General features: G+C 45.7%; 1 protein-coding gene across 4 annotated transcripts in view; it reads left to right on the top strand.

Annotated features, from left to right (window-relative positions):
- The window catches only part of metap1d (methionyl aminopeptidase type 1D (mitochondrial)), a 173561-nt gene that overhangs the window by 44838 nt on the left and 107135 nt on the right, over positions 1–21588 (top strand). The gene's annotated exons all lie outside the window — the stretch shown is intronic.

Here is a 21588-nt window from a genome sequence, read left to right as displayed (position 1 = left end):
TGCACAGAGACACCTGAGAACTCCAATGCTTCTCATTGAGAGTGAAGACCTATGTTGCTCATTCATTCCACTTTGTTGCTCAGGAGCCATTTGATCTTTCTACTCTGTGAGATTACTGATAAAATAGAATCCAATCACACCCCTTCTATGAAATAATTATATTGAATAATATCGTGCATCCAGGCAGAAGGAAGTCTTCTAATTATTCTACAGAATGGAAAAGATCTTGAGCAGTTTTATCTGAGTTCCAAGCACTGTGTTCATGTGGTGCAATGTGCATAACATGTTAATGAGGGCTGAGGTAATCACCAAAATCATTGTTGTCATCTGCACAGTGTTATAAATAACCAATTTGATGTTTTCCTGTCAAATTAACAATATTACATGCTGCTGATAAAGCAAAATGCACTCTCTGGTTTGTTTAATAGTCGTAGTGGGATCACTTAAAGGGTGCACACAAACTTACACTGCATAATATTGTTGCTGCTCTTAATATTAATGACTGATGCTGTATATATATTGGGCGATACTTGTAGCCAATGGCCAACAATGGGCATCATCATTTCACTAATACCTTTCTGTTATGGTGTATTGATTGGTGAATCTTGAAAAGGGAAAAATATGCATGATTGTGTAGGGGAGGGGGGTTGCTAAGGGGTCCAGAAAGAGGAGAGGCACCAGGGCCCATGATTTCTCTCCCTGGCCCTGATAACCATGGACTTCTTGCTTTCCACCCAACTCCACCTTTCCCTCACTCCAACCCTCCTCTTCTACATTTTTTGCTTTCAGTTATCCAAGACCTGGTGCCTGATCAGACAGAGCAGCCTCTTCATTAAGGGCCCAAGCAAGAGCAGATGTCAGACATTCGATGGCATTACCATCACTGAATTCCCCCACTATCAACATCCTGGTTATACCATTGACCAGAAACTGACTAGCCATATAAATACTGTGGCTACAAGAGCAGGCCAGAGGCTAGGAATCCTGCTGTGAGTAACTCACCTCCTAACTCCCTAAAGCCTGTCCACTATCTACAAAGCACAAATCAGGAGTGTGATGGAATACTCTCCACTTGCCTGGATGAGTGCAGCTCCAACAACACTCAATAAGTTTGACACCATCCAGTACAAAGCAGCTTGCTTGATTGGCACCCCTCCCACAAACATTCACGCCATCCACAGTGGCAGCAGTGTGTACCATCTACACTGCATAAGCTCACCAAGGCTCCTTAGGCAGCACCTTCTGAATGCACGACCACCACTGTCTAGAAGGACAAGGGCAGCAGATGCATGGGAACACCACCACCTGGAAGTTCCCCTCCAAGCCACTCACCATCTGACTTGGAAATATATCGCCGTTCCTTCACTATCGCTGGGTCAAAATCATGGAACTCCCTTCCTAACAGCACTGTAGATGTACCTACACCCCAGGGACTGCAACCCAAGAAAGTAGCTCACAACCACCTTCTCAGGGGCTATTAGGGACGGACAATAAATGCTGGCCTGGCCAGCGATGCCCACATCCCATAAATTAATTAAAAAAAACAATGCCTCTTAAACTGATGCTTGCAGCCACCAGCTCAAATACTGGCATTGGGAAAAATTTTGAGAGAAGCATAGAGGTGGGCTCAGCATGTGGTGAGTCACCAGGCATGATGGGCTGCAGCCAGAGCAGAGAGAAAAGATTGCACATGTGACAGCTCCCCAGAATGTGAGGTCACATACAAGCTCTGCTGCAGAGAACCCAGATGAAAGTTTTGATGGATAGCGTACAAAAGAGTGCTGATGGGCATGCCCATAGAGATGCTGTGTACATCGACAGACCATCATGGCTGTGGATACCAGTGCTCAAAGGGGCTTGCAGGCTCTCTCACAACAATCCATCAACCTGTGCTCCAGTGGATTGCTAGGATTACTGAGACAATGCCCTATGTGAGTGGTGCAAGAACCTGCTGTCCTCTCTCTCAGGAGGACAGCATTAGTGCTCCCACCACTGTCAACCATCAGTGAATTTGCTGTTGCCTGTCAGCCAGCTAGACAACAATGCTGCTGCATGTGCCAAGATGGTGTAATCCAAAACCAGCCATGCTCCAGCCACAGGGAAAATACTGTGTAGGAGCACTAGACCAGGCAAAGGCACCTGATAGATAGACACTAAGGGAAAGCACAAGGGTGAATAATTTAGTTTTGTTTGTGAGTTGCGAGTGGAAAAAAATTTCCAATGTTATTCCACAGGGCTCAGTGTTGGGGCCCTTGCTGTTTGTCGTATGTAAGACCATAAGACATAGGAACAGAAGTAGGCCATTCAGCTCATCGAGCCTACTCCGCCATTCAATGCGATCATAGCTGATCTATTGACCCTTACCTGCCTTTTCCCCATAAATGAGAGGGCATTGAGAGGAGTTAAGGAAGTGAGAGACCTTGGAGTGCCTGTCCACAGGTCCCTGATGGTGGCGAGACAGGTGGATAAGGTGGTAAAGAAAGCATATGGTCTGCTTTTCTTTACTGGATGAGGTATTGAATACAAAAGCAGGGATGTAATGCTGGAACTGTATAAAATGCTGGTTAGGCAAAGCTGGAAGTTTTGGACGCCATATTGCAGGTAGGACATAATTCCTCTGGAGAGAGTACAGAGAAGATTTACAAGACAAGGAGATTTACCAGGACTTGAAAACTGCAGCTATGAAGAAAGATTGGATAGGCTGGGGCTGTTTTCCTTAGAACAGAGGTGGCTGAAGAGTGACCTAATATGAGGGACCTAGATAGGGTAGACAGGAAAGATCTGTTTCCCCTAGCTGAGGGGTCATTTACCAGGGGGCATAGATTTAAAGTGATTGGTAGAAGGATTAGAGGGAACATGAGGAAAATCTTTTTTACCCAGAGGGTGGTGGGTGCCTGGAATTCACTGCCTAAATTGGTGATTGAGGCTGAAGCCTTAACTCATTTAAAAGGCACCTGGATATGCGCCTAAAGTGTTGTAACCTGCAAAGCTTCCACCAGGTGCTGGAAAATGGGATTAAAAATGAGTGGCTAGCTTCTTTTTTTACTACTTATGGCTAGTGCAGAGACGATGGGCTGAATAGCCTCTCTGCGCCATAACTTTTCTATGGTTCTATGGTTTGTATAATTGGCAATGTAATTGGATAAAGGTGTTATGTAATGGCATTTCACCAAACCCCCTTCAACAGCACTTTCCAAACCTGCAACCACCTAGAAGGCCAAGAGCTGCAAGGGAACACCTCTCCAAGCCACACACCATCCTGACTTGGAACTATATCACTTTTTCTTCACTGCAGCTGAGTCAAAAACCTGGAACTCCCTTCCGAACAGCACTATGGCTATACCTACACCACATGAACTGCAACAGTTCAAGAAGGTGGCTCACCACCACCTTTTCAAGGAAAATTAGGGATAATCAACAAATGCTGGCCTTGCCAGTGAAATTCACAGCCCATGAAAGAATTTTAAAAATCCATGATTTTGGCCAGGAGGCTCTTTGATGTTCTGTAGCAGAGGGATGTAAAATTGGGGAATTGTGAGCAGCAGTGATGTGGAGATGGGATTTTAGAGAAATCTGAGTCTTACTATCTGCTCATGGATAGCCTGTCTAAAACAATAGGGTCACGGATGCTGCCGCCACCTCTCCCTCTTCCTCTTTCTCTTCGTCCTTCTGGTGCCAAGATTACAGGCATTCATTGAAATGATTCATTGTGTATCGTTTGTGGCGGTGGCAGTCCCTCAAAATTGAGGATGATGTCGTCAGGCTTGGTGAGACTTCAGATGACTGAGGGGCCCAATTCTGGATCCACATGTTCTTCCGCAATGGGGACATGCTGTTGCGCAGGGGAGTGGAAATCACAGCTCCGGGTTGTCTTTCTTCCTTCCTCTGCCGCTGCCATTCCAACTCACTGTCAAGTTGCTGAGCCTCGAAGTGGCTTGCGCCTTGATGGACCAGGTGGTGCCATGCTGAGCAATTGGCATCATTTTCCTCCCAGTCAGTGGTGTTAATGCCCCCATGCTTTAGAGCGATCTTGAGCTTATCCATATACCTTTCCCTTTGGCCGCCCTGTCAGCATTGGCCAACGAAGAACTGTGAGAAGAGGACCTGCCAAGGGAGGCGGTTTTCAGGCATCCAGACGCAATGGCTCATCCATCGGAGTTGGCTCCACAGGAGCAATGCTGGTAGACGCAGCTTCATGGAGGATGCTCACATTAGTCCGGTGTTCCTCCCATTTGATCCCCAGGATTTAATGCAAGCAATAAGGATCTTAATGTGACGTTGGTAGACAGTCCAGGTTTCGCTGCAATAGAGGAGGCTGTTCAATACAGCGGTCTTATAAACCAGAACCTTTGTTGACTCGCAAAGGTCCCTGTTGTCAAAGACACGGCGCATCTTGAAGAAGGCAGCGCTGGCACAGTTGACTCGGTGTTGGACTCTCTCATCAATGGTAGCCCCTTGGGAGAGGTGGCTGCCGAGATAAGGGAAGTGCTGCTTGTACCCCAGAGCCACTCCATTTACATGGCTGGCGTAGGAGATGGTCAAACAGGGGTCAAACAAGGTTGTGTCATCACCCCCACCTTATTCACCATTTACCTGACAGTCATCGTCCACCTCATCTGAGATGACCTACCACCTGGTGTCAGCATTCATTATGTATAGTCAGACACGAACTGCACATTAAGGGATTAGTACTCCTTATGATTCCAGTACATCTCTCTGTTAATATATGGCACCCCTAGAGACACATTGTCACTGGTCAGGGACAAGAGGGTATGACTGTGAGCCAGGCAGGTATGGGGATCCAGGATATATTGATGGAGAAGCCTTGGCCCTTGACTTTGACCAACAAATAAAATATACATCCTACCTGTGTGGATGAGAACAAATACTGCAGGGTGGATGGGGAAATTGACTGTGGCACCATGTGAGGGGAATGAAAAGGAAAGCAGGGACAGTATGGTCATGGGAATAGGTCATGTTCTCTGCAGTCACAAATGGGAGTTCTGCAGGCTGTGTTGCCTGTTCAATGCCAGAGTTAAAGACATCTCCTCGTGGCTGAAGAAGAACTTGGAGTGGAAGGATGGAGGATCCAGTTATCACAGTCGTTGTAAGAGCTAACTGCATAGATAGAAGTAGGAATGCTGCTCTGCTGGGAGAGTTTGAGGAGTTAGGATCTAAATTACAAAGCAGAACCTCAAAGATAATCTCTGGGGTGTTATCTGAGCCCCGTGCCAATTGGTATAGGGACAAAGAGGGTAGAAGGTTAAATACATGCTGAAGGAGTGGTGTGAGAAGCAGGAATTTTGTTTCATGGGCCAGTGGCACCAGTACTCGGGAAAGAGGGAGCTGTTCTATTAGGACAGGCTTCATTTAAACCAGGCAGGAATCCGTGTCCAGGGAAAATAAAATAATTGGAGCAGTAGACAGGGATCAATACTAATAAGGGGGGGAGGGGGCTGGTAGGATTCAGGAAAGGGTAAATTCAAAAGCAGCAAAGGAAATGTCAAGGCTCTGGAATAAGCAAAGTTTTAGATAAAAATAAGCAGAGTGAATCAGGTAGGGATAGTGAGAGTAATTAATGTAATAGGGCATTTAATGACTAACGTAACATCAGGAAAAATTAGAAAAAGTCAAATCTAAAGGCACTGTATTTGAATGAATGAAGCATTTACAGCAAATTAGATGAATTAGATTAATAGCACAGAAATTAATACTTATAACAAACTTTACGAAGACTTGGTTGCAGTGTGACCAAAGTTGGGAACTAAATATTCCAGGATACTGAACTTTAAGAAGAGATAGGTAAAATGAAATAAGGAGGAGGGCTAGCTCTGATGTTGAAGGATGAGGTAAAAACAGTAGAGAAAAAAGGATGTTAACTCAGAAAATCAGGAAGTATAATCAGTTTGGTTGGAGCTAAAAAAACAGCAAGGACAGAAAACATCGGTGGGAGTTGTTTAAAGGCCCCGTAACAGTCATTGTAGTGTAGGCCAGAGAATAAATCAGGAAATTAGATGCACAGGTAATAAGGGTAAAGCAGCAATCATGGAAGACTTTCATTTTCATATAAACTGAGAAAACCAAATTTGCAGTAATAATGTGGAGGACAAGTCCATGGAAATGTATGCAAGATATTTTCTAGGTCAGTATGTTGAGGAACCAACTAGGGAACAGGCTATTGAGCATTAAGACAGGATTAATTAGTAAGGCTGCAATAAAGGAGCCTCTAGAGAAGAGTAACAATTAAATGGTAAAATTTTATATTGAATTTGAAAGTGATTTAGTTAAATTTGAAACTAGGGCCTTAAATCTGAATAAAGCAAAGTGGTAGGTATGAGGGACAAGTTGGCAGAGATATATTGGGAAACTACATTGAGGTCATGACAGTCAGCAAGCAATGGCTAGCAAATTTAAAGAATTATTACTTAATTTGCAACAAATATATATATTCCCTTAAGCTATAAAAACCCACGAGAAAAGTGGTCCAGCCGTGGCTAACAGAAGGAGCTAATGATAGTATTAGATCCAAGGAAGAAGCTTATAATATTGTCAAAAAGAGTAGTAAACCTGAGGATTTTAGAATTCAGCAAAGGAGAACTAAGAAATTGATAAGGAAAGATAAAAGAAAATAAGAGTAGACTACCAGATGATGTAAAAGAATTTTGAAAATCTTTCTATAGGTATGTAAATGGAAAGAGATTAGTGAAAGTAAACATAGGTCCATTACAGGCAGAAACAGGTGAAATTATAATGGGAATAAGGAAATGGCAGAGGCATTATATAATTACTTTATATCTATATTATAACCAATGGTCTAGCGAGAATGGCTGTGAAGATCACGATCATCCTCAATTTCTATGAAATGGACCCTTCTGAGCTAGAGCAGGCAACATTGCCAACATCTCACAATTCGCCATATATTGCTGCATTTGGGAGGTGACCTCACAGCCTCTATAACCAGAGAAGCAGGAGGAGCGGGCAAGTGGTTTTGCCAGGATTGCAGGCTTTGCTATGGTTCAAGGAGCCATCGATTATGTGCATAAGAAATATCTACTGGAGTAGGTCATATGGTTCCATGGGTTTCCTGGGCTTCCTGAAACTCACCACTGAAATGAAGGCTGGTACACACAACTGAGAGAGCTGAAGCAATCCCCGACATGATGCCAATAAATACTCAGCATTCACTGCTGCTTTTTTACCTGCTAGTGGAAGAGCCTTTGATCACTGCACTTTTGCTGAGAGGTTACTTTTTACAATTTAGCAGTCTTGTTCAATCACAAGCAGATGGGTGCCGCTTATGCTGCCATAGATCGGACCTCAGATGAAGACCAAGATGACCAGCAACAGTATCTGCAACAGCCAACTGCGCTTAGGCCTGGAGCCGCACAGCATAAAGGAAACCAGCAAAGGAGTACAGCTTGCAGGAGGCAATACCCACGAAACAGGTGTGTAGGCAGAGGCTCAGTTTTCTTGATCTGTCTGAACACTAGTGTCCAGAGGCTCAAGATGTCACATCAGTTAGTAATAGATACTTTCAGCTTCCTAGAGGAAGACCTGCTGGACTTGACTGGTCAGGCATTATTTGCGGCTGGCAAAGTCCTTACTGCCCTCAACTTTTTTGCGTCTGGATTCTTCCAGGGCTCTGTCCATGCAGGATCTCCTAATCGACAGCACACAAACGGAAAAGATGGGTGACTGATGGGTTGCTTGCCTACGCTGGCAATTCTATCAACTTTGCTACTGTAGATGCCGGTCAGAATGCGTGGGTCCTCGGCTTTGCTACTCTGTTGCAGGCAGCATTGACTGCATGCGTGGGGCAATCCAGGCGCCCCAGAACAACCAGGAGTATTCATCAATTGCAAGGCTTTCCACTCCATCAATATGCAGCTGGAGCGTAACCACAACAAGATCTTTGTGCAGGTGTGTGAAAGATTGCTGTGCCGCTTCCGTGATGCTTTCATCCTCAGGTTCACCAAGCTCCCTGATCTCCTCACAGCTGGAAGCAAACCTATGTGGTGGCTGCTAGGGAACAAGGGATATCCACAACAAACTTGGCTCATGACGCCTGTCAGAAACTCGACCACTGAAGCCCAACAGCACTCAATTATTTCAATATCACTATGCTGATGATGTGCTTCAGGTGCCTGGACAGATCTGGAGGTTTTCTCAGTCCGTACCAACCATGGTCTCCAGAATGGTCGTGGTTTGCTGTTGTCTGCACAACATTGCTCAACAGCAGTGAGGTTGAATCTGCAGGAAGAACAATGCAAAGAGCTCAGACAATTTAGAGGAGCAGAATGGAGAAGAGGATGAGAGTGATGAAAATGCAATCCTAGCTGTGCACATTGCTGCTCAGGATGCCAGGGTTGCCTTTATAAATGCAAGATTCACTTAGGATGCACAAGTACACCCATGTCACCAGAAAATGCAATGACCACTCTTCTCCCTCCCCCATCACGCCACTGACAGAAAGCAATCCTGCAATGAACCAGCCATCCTTTGAACATTCCCCAATTGTCCCCATGAATTTCATGTCCTCACATTCATCATCAAGCAAGTTAAAAGGCCACTTACCATCCAAAAATGGACAAGATGGGAAAGTGGTGGAAGAAAATAACTTTTTGTTATTTATTCAGATCGCATAACTGTTATCAAAATAACATTTTATCAAACACCCGTGTGCATATCTTTGTGCGGCTAGCCTTACTCATCCTTTTTCTACTATTCCTAAGTGCCGTGACCTGTGTAGCTTCAGCAGAGATAGAGGCAGGCTACTCATATTCCTGCCCTGACTGTTGAAAAGCTCTTCACCACTGTCCTCTAAGTTTTGGAGTCTGAGGGCCCTGTAAAGTCTGCTCTACCTGCACCAGTGCAGGGGCAGATGTGGATATCAGGAGAGAAGGCAGCATGTCAGGTACGAACTGAGAAGTGTGGATGAGGAGTCAAAGCACATTTGAATAGAGTTCCCGCTCCCATGACCCCAAGTGCCATCATCTGTGTCATGGCCAAGCTACACTTCACTGCTACTGCTGGGCTGGGGAACACTTGTATGCTGATCAGTGCAGCTCTGTCGGGCCAAGGCTAAGAAATCTGTCAACCTCTTTAAAGTAAAGGACATGTTGATATCTAGCGTCTTCATGGTGATATTGAAGGTGTGCGTGCGCTCATTTGATTGAAGTGTAAGATGGTCTGTGACACTGGTCACTCTATCTGTGGAAGAAATTGCATCTCATTGACCTGTGATGTCAACCTCCTTATGCCTTAAGGTGAACTCCTCCAATCTCTCTGCACTTGTGTGATTTCCACTTTGAAGACCTGTCAGTGCATTGCATATTGTCAGCTGGTGCTCAATGATTCTCCTCCTCATCGACAGCCCCCGAGGTACTGCTTCTATGTCCAGCTGAACAGAACTTGGTGAGGGCTGTGCTCGCTGAATTGGAATCTCCACTTTTGTCCCTGTTTCCAACATCTGCTCTTGCTCAGTTGTGAAGGATGAGTCACGAGATGAAAGCCCAACTATCTGCCTTACTGTTCCCACCAAAGTGTAAGTATCTGAGCTGATACATGGCCTGCACGAACCCTGTGATGGTGTATTCTCAGAAGGGCTCTGCTGTTCTGAGGAATAATGGTCAGCAGCCCCCAATGACTGCTGCTGCATGAGATAAACTCCCTATGGGAGTTAAGACATAAGTTAGTACTGGAAAGTTAAAAATATGTTGCAGGTTATCATTATGAAGCTGATCATATTTCTCTTGCTGTTGAAATCAAGTCAACATGACTGATTACCATATGACAAGTGGTTAGATTTTATTTAATTGTGGCATCAGATAGCAGGGAGCGCCCATCTCTAATGGCTAAGGATGCCGAAACTCCACTGATCTCCTCTGTCATCTCCTTAGTGCTTGTCAGCTGCAAGATGTTTGGAGGGTCCCCTCTTGTTCTTTCCCCTTCCTTGGTGTTCAGTGCTCTCTTCTCCTGTAAAGAGATAAAGAAGAGACATGAGTGTAATGGTTTGTGTTCATCTGATAGATGGAGTGCATTTGGTAAGGTTGACTGTGATGGAGAGGCTTGACATTGTGTAAGGATGAGGGTGAGTGGGCATGGTGGATGCTGAGAGGAGTTGTGAGGAATTGCATTGGAGAATTTTCTTGATCAGTTTATTTCTGGCCCAATGAAGAAGAGGCATTACTGAATCTGGCTGTTGAGAAAGAGATGGATCTAGTACCAATAGTGAAACATTAGTGAACAGTGATCATAGGATTATAACATACGAAATAGGAGCAGGAGTAGGCCACTCAGCTGCTCAAGCCTGCCCTGCCATTCAATAAGATCATGGCTGATCTGATTGTAACCTCCCACCTACTCCCGATAACCTTTCACACCCTTGTTTATCAAGAATCTATCAAGCTCTGCCTTAAAAATATTCAAAGACTCTGGGCGGAATCGCCCTAGATTTGCACTAAGTGCAGTAGCAGGTGGGGAAAAGGACGTTTTACCACGTCCAGGCCACTTCTCCCCCTTCCCAAAGCAAGTGCAGCCATTGAGAAGCCACCCCTCACCTTTGCGTGGTCTGGTAGGTAGAGACTAGCCCCAGAGCCCCCCTAAAAGTAATGTGATGCTGTCTGCGAAGCCTGGCGCTGACCATGAATGCTGCCCGAAGCAAGGTAAGCAAACAGACCTCAAAGTCCCAAGCGAAGTACAGGTGCACATTGCTTATATACAGTTGTGAAACACGTCACCATACAATCATGCCAAAGTGCTCAAATGATCCAGCGTAGGGGATTGTAATGACATGCAGATGTATTAGAATGAGGTTCCCGGTGTCTGATGACAGGAAACATGGCTGCCATTGACACTTAGAGCAGATGATTGCAAAATGGATTCACGATGTCATGAAACCAATTTTTGGCCTTCTCACCATATTGCCTGCTCACGCCGCCAAACATGCCTGATGCCAGCGGGCACGGAAAATTCCACCCTCTGTTTCTATTGCCTTTTGAGGAAGGGAGTTCCAAAGACTCACTACTCACTGAGAGAAAACATTTCTCCTCATCTCTGTCTTAAATGGGCAACCCCTTATTTTTAAACAGTAACTCATAGTTCTAGGTTCTCCCACCTAAGGTTTAGCTTAACTATGGAAAAAGACAAGAAGCAATCTGGAGTAAAAATGCTTAATTAGAGGAGGGCCTATTTCGGTGGAGTGTGTTTGGATCTGTCCCAGGTAAATTGGACTCAAAAATTAGTAGGCAAAATTATAACAGAACAATGATCCACCTTTTAAGAGGATATGGTTTGGGTACAGTAAAGGTACATTCCCACGAAGGGGAAAGATAGCGCAAACAAAACCAGAGTTCCCTAGCTGACAAAAGAGATAGGAAATAAGATGAAGTTGAAAAGCGTATCTTTGACAAATGTCAAGTTGATAATATCAGGAAATGAGAGGCAAAGTGGAAAGTGAGAAAGGAAATAAGAGAGACAAAGAAAGAAGATGAGAAGAGACTGGCAGCTAAAAGGGAATCCAAAAGTCTATGACAGGCATATAAATAGTAAAATGGTAGAACAGGAGTAGGGCTGATTAGGAACCAAAAAGGAGATCTACACATGGGGCAGAATTTTTAGTCCCACGGGCGGGCGCCCAACCCGAATGGGAGTAAAATAGTGAGCGATGACATCAGGCGAGCGTCCTGACGTCATCATGCACTTACATGACATTTCACACTGGTGCGTGCAGGCGCCAGAGCAGCACTCGCCATTAATTAAGTGGCCACTTAAGGCGCTTAACATTCCAATTGACTGTGATTTTTCCTGGCCCTGCGATTTTCTGCTTGTCGCATGAGAAAAATGGGTGGGCAGCCAGCCTCATCCAGAGGCGGGATAAAAAGGGTCAGCAGCATTACCAATGTGAGTAGCGAGGAGTTTTGGAGATTGGTTGCTTATTGGCAGTTGGCAGCTTCATCTCTGTTAGAGGCTTCATTCTTAACATTTCCAGGCTGCATATCAGGACTCATTGCTGTCTGCCAGGCCACTGAAGGATTCAGACCGTGTAGACCCTTCCAGGTGTCAGACAGCCTTCCCTTACCCTAGTAATGGGGATTATGGCCTCCACTGGAGGCACCTCCTCTAAGGAGGAGGAAGAGAGGGACAGAAGGGAGAGGAGGCCACATGTCCCTATGCAGCTTCCAGGGGCGGGACCTGTGGGAGGTCAGGCGCAGGCACAAGGGGTGCAGGGTCAGCAGGTGGTCCAAGGTGGAAGGGGCCGCAGAAGATGCCACTTTCCTGCCACCAGGATTTACAGGCGGCGATGCAGCTGCCTCAATATGTCTGAGGTGCAATGCTGAATGAGGCTCCGCCTCTCAAGGGAGAGCATGACCTCCATTTGCCAGATGATGGGGCCTGAGATCAGCTCCGACTGTGTGGGTGGACACCTCATGCCAGTGGCTCTGAAGGTCACAGCAGCCCTGAACTTTGGCTCTTTCCAGGGGTCAGTGGTGGATCTGCATAGAGTCTCCCAATCAGCTGTCCACAATTGCGTCAAGCTGGTGACAGAAGCTCTGTTCAGGCGCGTATTGACCTTTATTCTTTACTGTACGGACGAGGCCAGCCAGGCTGAGCGAGCCAGAGGCTTTGCAGCAATTTCTGCGTTCCCCCGCGTCCAGGGAGCAATTGACTGCACACATGTAGCCATCAAGGTGCCAGCAGGTCAGCCGGGTGTCTTCGTCAACAGGGAAGGGATTCCATTCCATGAATGTGCAGATAGTGTGTGACCACAGGATGCAGAGTCCGCAAGTCTGTGCACGGTACCCTGGCAGCTCTCCTGACGCGTACATCCTGAGACACTCCCAGGTGCTGAGGTTCTTCAGTGCTCCAACCTGACTGGATGGATGGCTGCTGGGTGATGAGGGCTATCCGTTGAAGATGTGGATCATGAACCCTCTCCGCCACCCAAGAACAGAGGCAGAGAAACATTACAATACGAGTCATGCCTGCACAAGGGCAGTGGTAGAGAGGACCATAGGTCTTCTCAAGATGTGCTTCTGATGCCTGGACCGTTCAAGGGGAGCACGACAATACCCCCCAGAGCGGGTATCACTGATTGTGGTTGCATGCTGCGCTCTCTACAATCTCACCCTGGCATGAGGGGACTCATTGGTGAAAGAGGATCTTGAGGCAGCTGCACAGGCCACAGAGGATGAATCCAGTAGTGAGTTAGAAGAGGATAATGATGAGGAGAATGCCAAGGGCGTGTAGGCAGACCCCTGTAATCTTCAAGGAGGCAGGGACATCAGGGACGCCTTGATCCAATGCTCTTTCAGCTAGGCTGCCAAAGACCCGCTCCCACCTCATGCCAGGGCTGCCACCTCCATCCCGGATGTCTGAAAGGACCCTTTCATTTGAACCCAAAGAACACTCAGTGCCTGTGCAATAAAGTTCAGAGCCACCTGTGTCCAGCATTACATACTGGCATTCCCCACACCAATGAAATAAAAAGGTGAAGCATACTCAGGCCATGACGACAAAAACATATTTTATGTCATTCTGACAGTTCAGTAATCTTAACAGAAACGTTTCTGGCATTCAACATCAGACCAGTATACATAAAGTAAACAAAAACGAACGTAAAATCACCTGTGACCTGTCCTTCTTGTGCTCATGCTGCCTTTAACTTACATTCGCAAGTACAATGTCTAGGTGCTCTCCCTCGCTGGCACCGGCATTGGACACAGCCTGCTGACTCTGCTGCCTTGTTGGCCTTGATAACCTTGACGGTCGTCCTCTGGCCAGTGGAGCCCGTGCTGGCCCCACCTGGCAGGGAGCGGCCAGTGCCACGGCTGGCATTTCCCCAGGCACCACAGCCTCATCAGATGCCACGGTCACTGGCGGAGGGGCGGAGATGCTGCTGCCGTCATCAGGAGCACCTGAGAGGAGCCCGCAGATGCGACAGGCAGCTTGTGCACCAATGTGAGGTCACTGTGGACCTCCCTGCACACCATTGATGGACAGGCACCTAGCTGGGATACTGGGTGCCTCACCCATCTCCCACATTGACACTGACCACCTGAGGTCAGTGCCTGTGTGAGGGCTTGCAGATCCGATCGCAACCCCACATTCTGTCCCTGGGGCTGTCTCCTCATGAGAGTCACCACTCTCTCAATGGAGGAGGCAATGTGCTCGGCCATGATGGTCAACGCAGTGCTCACACTCCGCATGGACTCCTCCATCATGGAAACCAGGGCACGCACACCCTCATGGATCTCCGCCAGATCCTGCCATATATCTCGCTGGACATCCAGCATCTGCCGGCAAGCCTCATCACCAGCTTTCGACTGAGCATCGTCCTGGTCCCCAACTGTCTGCTGGCGCCCTGGGCACACTCTGCCTCCGCCTGCACCTCAAGTGATTGTGAAGTGCCCTCACCAATGTGCACCGAGATACTAGCCACCGCTGTAATGCTCACCGAGGTGTTGGTATCTGCGCTGGTGCCTGCTTCCGAGAGTGGGTGTGATGCAGGTGCAAACGACGCCCAGTGGTCCTCCAGTGTCAGGGGTGGCCCTTCGGGGTCAGGATGTTGAACGCCTGCTGGTGAACCTAAAAGGGAGAAGAAGGACATGTCGTTAGTTAAAATCATCACACTGTCACTGCGCATGCCTGGCATCCTGTTGAGGCAACGGAGATCTGCATCATGGTGCCCTCATCTTCCAATGATCAATGGGGACTCCAGATTCAAGGCTCATTTCAATGAAAAGACTACACTAGAATGGTTGTACAAGTCAAAATTCTCACCTCTGTGCACTGCACTCTTACTTTTGCCTGCCATCCCAGCCTCTCCACGCCCGGTTGCCCGTGTGGCGTGCTAGCTCTCGAACTCTAGGGCGTCTTGTTCATACCTCGAGAGGATTAGGAGGTTAGCGGGTCCTCCGCCAGTCTGTGACATTTCTCTATTGGTGTAGGCCTTTTCCTTAAACAACAGAGGAGCATTGATTAATCCACTCTGTACATGCAGCACCATTGCAACCTGGCCAGCCCAGCTGAGGAGCACCTGGCAGGGCACATCTGAGTCGTGGCCCTTGAGCCGGAAGGCACTCAGTCCAAGCAGCCAGCTCTGGCGTGATTGACAGTTGGCACTCAGACTCTAGCACCCCTGAGGGGGATGGCCAGACCTTAACACATCTGCATACTGACCCATGCCAACATGGTACTCAGCCCTCTTGAGCGCAGCAGGTCATTGAATTGCTTCCGGCACAGCACCTAGGAGCGCTTCAATGACCTGCTGCACTCAGGAAGGTTGAGTACCATGTTGGCATGGGTCAGTGTTCACTTTTAATTCTGACCTCTTCCCCTCTTTTTGTCTGTGTCCCCTTCTTGTTTCCTTCAACCTTGCTCTTTGTCTTACCATCAGCCTTTCTATTTTCTTCTCCTCCTCCACTCACTGTTGTCCCTCACCCCCCCCCCATAATATTTCTCTCATCTTCACCTCTTCCCAGCCTTTCCGCTCATGGCTTTTGTCATGGCAGCCTGAGAGTCCAGGGATACTGTTTGCTGTTGGAAATTGCTTCATTACTTTCTGAAGCACTCTTCTGCTAAGTAAATACTTCTAAGTAGGTAAAAGTGTGATGATTACGTCAAAAAGTAAACATGGAGTTTCCAATTGGCAAAGAGCAGCCAGGGAGCCCAGAAGTAGCCAGAGGCATGCTATGTAGGCATTATGGGTGTAAATTTGACTTTTTATAATAATAATATTATAAAATAAAATGGATGATCAGCTGCCTGTTATTCATCTCTCCCAGTTTTCTTTCAATTGAAGTCAAATGAAGGAAATAAAAATCAGGAGAACTGGATAACCGGGCAGTGATCTTACGTCACCCATATTATACTCTGGACAAAGCCAAAATTACACCCATATGTGTTTTGCTGTCCAAAGTAGATAACCCAGCAAAAATTAGCAGCAGACCTGGGCATGACCAATGTTAGAGGAAGATGACACCAGGTTTCAGTGCTGGTGTGATGCCAGGTATGTGGGCCATACATCTCAATGCCTGGTAAATTGTAACAAACAGTATGTCCCTTCGGCTGTTTGCAATAGCCAGAGTACTGACCATACTCAACCAGCCCATGATTGCAAAACTCAGAACATAGTGTCCAACATTAGATGTGGTTCTGTGATTGGACCATACTTACTAAACAATCCTGATTGTGCTAAGAATTACATTAACAACCAATTTAAGATTATAAGTCGTGCTCACAAGGTGGCTAGCTTACGCATGCTAGAAGCTACATGTATTCATACGCAGGATCCTGCCCTTTGCAAATAGAAAGATATGTCCAGACATTGCACCTTTTTGAACTAAACAAAAGCTTGGGGAAATAATTGTTTCCATGGTGAATGGAGGCATTCTCCATGGCAATGCCTCTACCAATCAGAGTCCACTTGCCAACCAATCAACACCCTTTTCCCATGCTGTATAAATTGTGATTCCTTTTGAAATTTGGTATTCTTGCAATTCTGTCTTGATGGGTGCAAGACGACATGTCTTCAACAGCATGTCCCTATTTTCAGCAATACGAAAATAGCATTTTAATTGATATGTGAAATAACTTTAGAACAACCAACATTGTATAATCACTTCAAAATAGTTGATCTGTTTAAGATTATGAATGACCAGATCCGGTTTTCTCTTCTCAGCAAAATCTCTTATGCCAACAGCAGCTTACATTTACATAGCACCTTTAATGTCGTAAAATCCCCATGTTGCTTCTAACATCCCAATACTTCTGGATTATTCTAGAAGCTAAGGAAAACCCATGGTTTCTTTTCCACACAAACTCCTGCCCTCCAGCCTCATTTCTAAAACCAAATGTGAGGAATTTATGGATTTCTTTGTCACTGACATTGAGACCACCTAAACCTTCCTAGGCTATTTCTTCCATCTATCTCCCATCCCTGTTCCTTATCAACTCCATCTATCCTACCCCAATCCCGAGTCATTTTGTAGTTTTTCCCTTGCCTCCTGCTTCCTCAACCTCTCCCTATACAATACCTGATCACTCAGCTACCTTTCCTGGTTTCCATGCTTCCCTACAGTATGGTTGGTTCTTTGCCTACAACAACAAGACAAACCTGACCAAAGTCACTATTGATACCCTATGTAACTAATCAGGGTGCATTATTGCTTCTACTCCACCTTGACCTCTCCATGTTTTTAATATCATACGGTCATATAATACGATCATGCCATACTCCTACATCACTCCTGTTTCATCCATATCTTTGGGACTACTATTGCTTGGATCCATCCTTCATGCCCCTGCACCATCACTGCCAGAGTTTCCAAGAATCTATCCTTTTCCTGTTTAAATACTGCCCTTTGATGATAGTCACCAAAATGGAGCAGTTTCTGCCCGATCAACTTTTTGAAGAGCGTCAGAATTTCCCTCCGGCCCATAAAAGTGTAATAACCATTCAGGAGGTCGAGGCAGCTCTCACCCAACTGTCCAAGATGACCAGGAAAGAAGACCAACAGAAGAAGCTTCAGAATATTGCTTCAAAATGTACAGTTAATGATCTGAAATGCATCATCAGGTTGATCAAGCATGATCTAAGAATGAATTCGGGAGCAAAACATTTGTTGGATGCCTTAGACCCCAATGCTTATGATGCATCCAAAGCCTCACGTAATTTGTAAGATATGGTTGACCGTGTTCTCCAGAGTCAACAAGAATCTGAACAAGTACCAGGATTGAAGAAAATTCTCAACATTAAGGCTAACCTTCTAACCCCAGTACAACCTATGCTGGCTGAAGCTTGCAAATCAATCGAATATGACATGAAGAAATGCCCAAATGGAATGTATGCAGAGATCAAGTATGATGGAGAGAGTTCAAGTACATAAGAATGGAGGCAACTTCCAATACTACAGCAGAAGCCTGAAACCTGTGTAGCCACATTAAGTTGCTCATTTTAGGGAACAGACCTTTTACTCATTCACTGAAGGGCGTAAAACTTTGCTGTCCTGCTTGACCCAAAATTGAATTTGAAACCCCACACCCTAACCACCATTTCCACCCCTACCTTATCCCCACTGCTGCCAAAACCATTATCCACACTTCTGTCACTTATACTCAAGTTTTTCAAGATAATCAGGCCAGTTCCATCAAAAACTCAGCTGACCATATCCAATCCTATACCAAGTCTCGTTTGCCCATTACCACTTAATCTAAAAGGAAGTCATGGCAGCAGAGCTCGCACCCATGATATGCTCCTCTGCGCTATGTGGGAAGTCATGGACACTTCCAGTGTCCCTGGCGACTATGTGTGCAGGAAGTGTGCCCAGCTGCAGCTACTGGCTAACCACATTTCAGAGCTGGAGCTGCGGGTGGATTCACTGTGGAGAACCATGATGCTGAGATTGTCATGGACAGCACGTTCAGTGAGGTGGTCACACCGCAGGTAAAGAATGAACAGGCAGAAAAGGGATGGTTGACCGCCAGGCAGAGTAGACGAAGGCAGGTAGTGTAGGAGTACTCTGTGGCTGTCCTCCTCTCTAACAGATATACCCTTTTGGATACTGTTGGGGGGAGATGACTTCTCAGGGAAAAGCAGCAGGAGTCAAGTCCATGGCACCACGGGTGGCTCTGCTGCACAAGAAGGGAGGAAGAAGAGTGGCAGGGTTATAGTGATGGGGGATTCAATAGAAAGGGAACAGACAGCCCTTTCTGTGGCCGCAAAGGAGACTCCAGGATGGTGTGTTGCCTCCCTAGTGCCAGGGTCAGAGATGTCTCGGAAAGGCTGCAGAGCATTCTAAAGGGGGAGGGCAAACAACCAGTGGTCGTGGTACCTATTGGTACCAACTGAAAAATAAGGATCAGGTCCTACAAGCTGAATATAGGGAGTTAGGGCATAAATTAAAAAATAGGACCCCAAAGGTAGTAATCTCAGGATTACCACCAGTGCCACATGCTCGCGAGAGTAGAAATATCAGGATATATTGGATGAATACGTGACTGCAGAAATTGTGTAGAGGAGAGGGATTCAGATTCCTGGGACATTGGGACCAGTTCCGGGGAAGGTGGAACCAGTACAAACAAGACAGATTGCATCTGGGCAGGACCGGGACCAATGTCCTCGGGGGAGTGTTTGCTAGTGCTGTCGGCGAGGGTTTAAACTAGAATGGCAGGGGGGTGGGAACCTGAGCTGGAAGACAGAGGAGGGAGAAACAAGGATAGAGACGCAAGACAGAAAAGTAAGAAGCAAAAGTGGAAGGCAGAAAAAACAAGGGTAAAAAACAAATGAGGTCATAGTGCAAAATAAAGCTAAGATGACTAAAAAGGTTAAAAAGACAAGTCTAAAGGCATTGTATGTTAATGCGCGGAGCATTCGCAATAAGGTAACGCAAATAGATATAAATGGTTATGATATAGTTGCAGTTACGGAGACATGGCTGCAAGGTGACTAAGGATGGGAACTGAACATCCAGGGGTATTCAATATTTAGGAAGGACAGGCAAATAGGGAAATGAGGTGAGGTAGCACAGTTAGTCAAAGAGGAAATCAATGCAATAGTGAGGAAGGATATTGGCTCGAAAAATCATGATGTGGAATCTGTTTGGGTGGAGATAAGAAACACCAAGGAACAGAAAACGTTGATGGAGGTTGCCTGTAGGCCCCCAAACAGTAATGGAGATGTAAGGGAAGGGATTAAACAGGAAATTAGAGGTGCATGCAATAAGAGTACAACTGTAATCATGGGTGACTTTAATCTACATATAGATTGGACAAACCATACTAGCAATAATACTGTGGAGGAGGATTTCCTGGAGTGTGTACATGATAGTTTTTTAGACCAATATGTTGAGAAACCAACTGGAGAGCAGGCTATCCTAGACTGGGTATTGTGCAGTGAGAAAGGATTAATTAACAATCTTGTTGTGCGGGGTCCTTTGGGGAAGAGCGACCATAAAATGATAGAATTGTTCATTAAGAAATTGAAATTAAGAAGTTGAATCCGAAACTAGGGCCCTGAACCTAAATAAAGGGAACTACGAGGGTATGAGGTGCAAGTTGGCAATGATGGATTGGGGAACCTGACTAAAAGGGTTGATGATGAATAGGCAATGGCTAATATTTAAGGAACATGTGCATGAATTACAATAATTAATCATTGCTGTCTGGCCCAAAAATAAAACAAGAAAGGTGGCTCAGCCATGGATTACAGAAGAAATTAGGGATAGTATTAGATCCAAAGAGGAGACATATGCAATTTCCAGAAAAAGCAGCAAGCCTGAAGACTGGGAGCAGTTTAGAATTCAGCATAAGTGGGCAAAAAGATTGATCAAGAAGGGGAAAATGGAGCATGAGAGTAAACTTGCAGGGAACATAAAAACTGACTGTAAAAGCTTCCGTAAATACATGAAGACAAAAAGATTTGCAAAGACAAATGTAGGCCCCTAATAGTCAGAAACAGGGGAAATTATAATGGGGATTAAAGAAATGGCAGAAGAATTGAACACATATTTTGGTTCTGTCTTCACAAAAAAGGACACAAATAATTTCCCAGAAATATTAGGGAACCAAAGGTCTAGTGAGAGGGAGGAATTGAAGAAAATCAGTGTTAGTAAAAAAAAAATGGTGCTAGAGAAATTAATGGGGTTAAAGGATGAAAAATCCCCAGGGCCTGATAATCTGCATCCCAGAGTACTAAAGGAAGTGGCCCTGGAAATATTGGATGCATTGGTGGTGATGTTCCAAAATTCTATAGGTTCTGGAGTAGTTCCTACAGATTGGAAGTTGGCAAATGTCACCCCACTATTTAAAAAAGGAGGGAGAGAAAAAACAGAAAATTACAGACCAGTTAGCCTCATATCAGTAGTGGGGAAAATGCTAGAGCCTATTAAAAAGACGTGGTAACAGAACATTTGGAAAGCATTAACGGAATTAGACAAAGTCAGCATGGGTTTATGAAAGGGAAATCATGCTTAACTAATCTACTGGAGTTTTTTGAGGATGTAACTAGTAGAACAAATAAGGGGAACCAGTGGATGTGGTGTTTTTGGATTTCAAGAAGGCTTTGGATAAGGTCCCACATAAGAGGGCAGTGAGCAAAATTAAAACACATGGGATCAGGGGTAATATACTGGTGTGGATTGAGAATTGGTTGACAGGCTGGAAACAGAGAGTGGGAATAAATGGGTCTTTTTCCAGATGGCAGTCAGTGACTAGTGGTGTACCGCAGGGATCAGTGCTTGGGCCCCAGCTATTCACGATATATATAAATGACTTGGATGAGGAAACCAAATGCAATATTTCCAAGTTTGCTGATGACACAAACTGGGTGGGTTTGTGAGGAGGATGCAAGGAGGCTTCAGGGTGTTTTAGACAAGTTGTGTATGTGGGCAAACACATGGCAGATGCAGTATAACGTGGATAAATGTGAAGTTATACGCTTCGGTGTGAAAAACGGAAAGGCAGAATATTATTTAAATGGTGATATATTGGGAAATGTGGATATACAAAGGGATCTGGGTGTCCTCGTACACCAGTCAATGAAAGTAAACAGGCAGGTGCAGCAAGCAATTAGGAAATGGTATGTTTGCC

Source organism: Cetorhinus maximus, chromosome 11, assembly GCF_964194155.1.
Source record: "Cetorhinus maximus chromosome 11, sCetMax3.hap1.1, whole genome shotgun sequence".
Classification (NCBI taxonomy): Eukaryota; Metazoa; Chordata; class Chondrichthyes; order Lamniformes; family Cetorhinidae; genus Cetorhinus; species Cetorhinus maximus.
Note: the sequence above shows the minus strand (reverse complement) of the source record. Positions and strands in the feature narration are given on the sequence as shown.